The 5993-nt window shown below is 45.3% G+C and overlaps 1 pseudogene; it reads right to left on the minus strand.

Moving 5' to 3' along the window:
* Positions 1 to 427: 427 nt before the first annotated feature.
* On the minus strand, positions 428 to 2207 carry LOC147689758 (membrane-associated transporter protein pseudogene; annotated as a pseudogene).
* Positions 2208 to 5993: the final 3786 nt, after the last annotated feature.

Consider the following 5993-nt stretch of genomic DNA (forward strand, 5'->3'; position numbering starts at 1 on the left):
GTGTGCATATATATGTGTGTGTGCATAAATGTACACATATATATGCAGACATACGCATATATAGGTGAAAGACTTTTGTCATTTTACAGCTTGGCATGGATAGCCTTTGCTAATTATATGCTTAAAGACTTAGCTGTAGAAATGGCAAAAGACTTTATCCCATTCTATCTCGGTGTGGATGGCACTGTGATAATCCTATGCTTAAAGACTTTGATACAAAAGCAGACATTTGAGGCGAGCAAATTTAGAGTGCCCGTGGTGTTGAGAGTGCTCTATACTGGGGCTGCTTTCCACCTAAACTTGAGAACTACCCAAAGTTCTCTGCTTCCTTTATTGCATATACATATATATGCACACATATATGTGCACATATAAATGCACACACATTTATATGCATACATATATACAAATATGCACATATACTGTTTTATTCAACATATCTTACAAAGACAGCAACAAAGCAGCAACCTATCAACGCAACGGTAGAAGCCGAAATGACAACCACGACCACACTGCCTGCCATGCTGACCAAGAACCCCAGCACCACACCAACAATGATCTGTGCCAGCTGAACCATGGCGGTAAGGGCAGCGCAGTCGATCCCCTTGCCTCGGGTATGTTCCGATATCAATCCATTTGCCTGATTTTGCTCCTCTTCTCTATGGTACTCTGCGATGAGGTTGAAAGGTACAGTATACAGAGTGCTGGACATCACTCCAAAAAGGGAGCACAGGGCCAGTGTGGAGTAGACGTTTGGAAACAGTGCAATCAATCCTGTACCCAGTCCGAACAATAGATATCCAGTGAAGTAAAGTCCTTTCAATCCAATGCAGGGTAAAAGGAGTTTCTGCAGGTATGAATAGAGTGATGACGAAACTGCATTAATGCACATGCCCCAGCATCCAATCTCTACTCCTCTTTCATAGGTAAGGTAAGCTGCAGAGTCGTGCGCTGCATATGGATTCCCACGATACACTATCTGTCCCATAAAGTCAGTGAAAAACAGCATGTTGGAAAGGAAAGCGGTCCATCCAATGAGGTGGCTGATACATAAACAGCGATAATGAACAGGCATGTTCACGATGGCCTTCACCAGGGAGCTCAGAGTCATTCGCTTCTGCACCTGTGAATCTTTTTCGCTTAAATCAGCATCTCCTGTCAACGTGACTGAAGTGTTTTCGTGGTTTTCATTGGTGGGTGTGTAATATCCATTTCCGTATTTCTCTATAGAGCCATATTCGAACAGTTAATTTTTCACCAGAGGCGTGGTTTCCTGTGTGTCGTTTGTCAGAGGCGTTTCAGGGATGCTCCACAAATGAATTGCAAGAGATCCCACAAACACTAGCGTTGTTATGAAGAACATGACCTGAAACTCAGACCCCATCAGAGATCCCAGAAAGGTTGGTTCCCAATCAATGGCACCAGTGGCATATCCTAGAGCTCCGCCAAGCCCGGTGAAGAGAGCGTGATAATGGAGGCCCCTCTCCTTGTCCTGGTGAGAGCACACGTCAAACAAATACGCCTTGTTTGGCCCGTCGATGAAGTCAGCTGAGAAATCGAAGATCACCACTCCCAGCATGGTGATCACGATGGCCCACGTCCGCTTCTCCCTGCCGTTTTGCAAGATTGCTGACACCGCGGTGTCGCCGTTGAGGTACAGGGCCGTTCCGAGCACCATCATGATCCCCAGGGCGAGAATGTAGGGCCGCCGGCGGCCCCACGGGGAGCGGCAGTGGTCGCTGGCGGAGCCGGCCACGGGCTGCAGCACGAAGCCCAGCACGGGGCTGATGAACCAGACCAGGCTGTAGAGGCTGCGCGGCAGGCCCACGCTCAGCAGCACCGGCATGACGTACGAGGCCTCCACCGCGTAGCAGAACTCCCGGCCGAACATGACCATGCTGTGCATGACCAGCCAGCCCGTGGGCCTGCGCGCCGGCTCCAGCTCCCTCGGGGCGCGCTGCAGGTCTGCGTCGCTGGGCTTCTTGGGCAGGCCTGACATGCCGCGAACCTCGTAGGCCAGGGCCGGCTGCAGGGTTTCCTTGGGGAGAGTCATGGTAGGCGGCCGAGCGGGAGCGTGTGGAGCTCACATGTGAGGAAGGGGTCTCCTGACTCTCACCCTAGCGGAGCTCGTCTGAGAGGAGTGGCGCCCTCCAGCCCTTCCTGCGCCCGAGACATCACAAGTTGTGGAAAGCTTCACAAATCCTTTGTCGAGGCTCATTAAAGATGGATTTTAGCAGGGGCATGCCTGCGGTGCTCCACCCTTGAAAGAAGTTAACTGTTTTGGGATTCTACATTGGATTGGTAGAAAAAAATCAACCCCCTGTAGATATACACACATGTATACATGCACACATATATCTGTGCAAACATATATTTACAAACATATAAATGATCACACGTGCTCACACACAAATATACACACATACATATATGCACATATACATATACATGCACACAGATACATATATATGCACACATACATACATATATATGCACTACATGTATGCACAAATATATATGTATATATGCACAAATACATATATATGTATATTTGCACACACATACATGCAAAAATAGGCACACATACATAGGTATGCACACATATACATATATATGCACTAATGTATGTGCACATATACATATATACACACATATATGCACACATATATAAGCACACACATATGCACACATATACATATATATGTACACATATATGTGCACACATACACATATACAAGCACACATATATGCACCCACATTGATATATATATATTTATGTATGTAAACATATGTGAAATGTAATTAAATGAAATACCAGCATTTGTAAAGCACACAGCTACCTCTGGAAAGATGTCCCGGCGCTGGGGGTCGTCTGGAAGATTAAGCGAGCTATTGCCCAGAGTCATATGGTGCTGGACTAACCTGCCACCAGTGCCCGGGGATCGAACAGTGAACCGCGTGGTCTGGAGTCAGGCACCCTGGCCTCTGCACCACACTTCTTCCAATGTAAGCATATGTGTGCATATATATGTATGTGTCCATATATGTGTATTTATATATATATATATATTACCTACTGGCGGTCGCCAGTAGGTAGTTATAGTTAGGACCTAGTTGCCATAGGAAATCCGCAACATTCTATTGGGAATAACTTTGGCGTCGGTTAATGAATGTACGCAGTTTTCTCAAAGAAGATGGCCCGTTACGCTCCGCTCCTTCTCTGAAAGTTTCGGGGGGATTCATCAAGCGGGGGCTGAGAAAAAAGGGGGTCCCAAAACGTGTTTTCCCCAATGCAATTTTCCATAGGACGATTAGACACGGCTACAGCCTGAACCGCTGAACGGAATTACACCAAACTTGGCAAAATTGTAGGGTCTGGTATGCAGTACGCCCTTTTGGTAAAATTGTGTAAATCCCTCCAGTAGTTTTTGAGAAAATCGAATTAGAAAAATATATAAATATCTATAGGCGGGGCACTGTGCGCACGCCGTGCGAGCACCCTGGCGGGCGCGAGCGCTCCCCTGATTGGCTGGCAGTCGTCTGTCAACATTCCAAACTGTCCAAACCAGAAAGTGTTGGCCACCATCTGTTTCTCAGGAGAACTGAGGCACAAGAGAGCCCACAACAAGAGTGGAAAACGTGAAAAGGGGGCAGGTTAGAGATCCTCTGACCCGCTAGCCCTTCTCAGGGAGTCCCAGAAGGACCCCCAAGGGCAAAAAAAAAATTTGCACTAATCATTCTATCTGTGGTTTGTCCCTCTTCTGTAACAGCACTTCGGGAGGGGTGTACCAGGCACGCTTCATTGCATGCTTGAGCATTTTTGGGGGGAGCATCCCTTTTTCATTTGCTCACAGAAGTCAGCAGCATAATGCTCAAAATCACTTTTGACAGAACAATTCCTACGGATTCGCAGTAGCTGACCGTAAGGGAGATTGTCCTTTAAGCCTTTTGGGTGTGAACTACTATGGAGCAAAATAGTATTTTTGTCAGTGTCTTTCCGATGTAATAAAACTGTGAGTTCATTTTCTAGAGGGGAAACCTCAACATCCAAAAATGTCAAATCAGTTTTGCTTTTGGTTAGGCTGAATTTTATGTCAGGGTGTCTGGAGTTTAACCACCCATGAAAATGTTCTAGAACTTCAGCGGAACCCAACCACAGACACCAGACATCGTCAATATAACGTAGCCATTAAGTGATATTATTTGAGAAAGGCTTGTTATGAAAAATGAATTCATCCTCATATTGTGCCATGAAGAGGACCGCCATTTCTGGGGCAAAAGGACATCCCATGGCGGTCCCCTTCGTCTGAATGTAGAAGACATCTTCAAATTTAAAATAATTATTTTTGAGGGCATCCTTAGGCAATTGGAGAATAAATTTCGTTGGTACTCCTTGGGGTCATGGTCTTTTTTCTAAATATAATTCAATGACCTCAAGGCCCTCATCCTGTGGTATCTGGGTATACAGGGAGGTGACATCAAGTGTCACCATCCACTGTTCCTGGTCATTAAATCTTAAGCCTTCAACTTTCGTGATAAAATCAGTAGTGTCTCTTAGATATGACTGGACTTCAGTCAATAATGTTTTTAAAAACACATCCACATACTTACATATGGGCTCTAACAGGGACTCACAGCCAGAGACGATTGGATGTCCACGGGGGTCACTACGTCTTTTATGTGTATTTGGCAAGAAGTAGATCACTGGGATTCTTGGATACCTATTAGATAGAAAGTCAAATTCCTTGGGCCCCAGTAATCCTTGCTCAAAGCCATTTTTGAGTATCTCAGTAATCAGTTCTTGTATACCTCTGGTGGGATCTTCCTTCACTGGACGATACCACTCCTGATTCCCTACTTGACTCCTTCCCTCTTTAAGATACATTTTGTGCGGCCAAACGACTAGGGCCCCCCTTTATCTGCTTGTTTGATAACTACTGAGTTGTCTTTCTTCAAATCACTAATGGCTTTTTGTTGGTTCAGAGAGATGTTCCTTCTCAGATGCCCTTTACTTTTTTCCAACTGGTTCAATGGGGACATCACTACCTGCTCATAACCCACAATTTCTTTGGGAATATTGTACATAGGCGGGGTGAACTTGGATTTATCAGCAAGCCCTGACACTTCTGCCTTTGCTTTGTAGTCTTTCTCAGCAAAAAAAGCCACGAGTCATATTTTTCGACTCATGTCGTATAAAAGATTAATAGACATTGATTCAGTGCTTTTGACAAAAGAATCATATTTGATATTGAAATGTAATATTGTACACTCAGGGCTCAATGAAATGTGTGAGCTATCAAGAGTATTAGAACATTGAATTTGCTCTAAGTAGAGGCACTATTAAAACTACATGTCACAGAAGCCTTAGTAATTATAAGACAGGAAGCTCAAACAGGAAGTGCCCCTGCTGTTCGTGAAGGGAGGGATCCTTGTTGATTAAAAGTAACTTTAGAAGGGGAGATAATTGGGCTGCCTTGTAATGGGTAAACTTTGAAGCGTTACTGACACCGCGCCCTCCGCTTTTTGTTTATAAATAGACAAGTTTGGCGCCGAGAAAACGAGTGAAGAGTCTGACCTAAGCGGGGAAACATCAGAGTACCGGTAAGGTACGCTGCTGTTCATAAAGTTAACACGTTGAATATCGCATGAGTTAAGAAACGATAGCCGGTCTAACGTCCAGTGCTTTCTTCTTTTATAGACGGGCGCATGCAATGCAGTGATTATATTTTTGCAATGAGTGGCGAAAAACACGGATGGATGCAGCTAAGCAGGTATGTAGGCTTGCAAGGGACACTCCTACGTGTTACAGCGCAAAAATCGAGTAATGGAGGGAGTGATTTATGAAATGGTCCCTTTTCACTTTTAGATCAGAGGCGCAGCTAGAGCTTGTGGCGCCCGGGGCTATCCCTCAGATTGCCGCCCCTGATGAGGAGGCGGAAGGGTACTAGGGAAAAAGGACCGAGAGACACATAGTATTGCCACTAATAGTTACC

Source organism: Lissotriton vulgaris, chromosome 9, assembly GCF_964263255.1.
Source record: "Lissotriton vulgaris chromosome 9, aLisVul1.2, whole genome shotgun sequence".
In the NCBI taxonomy this organism is placed as follows: domain Eukaryota; kingdom Metazoa; phylum Chordata; class Amphibia; order Caudata; family Salamandridae; genus Lissotriton; species Lissotriton vulgaris.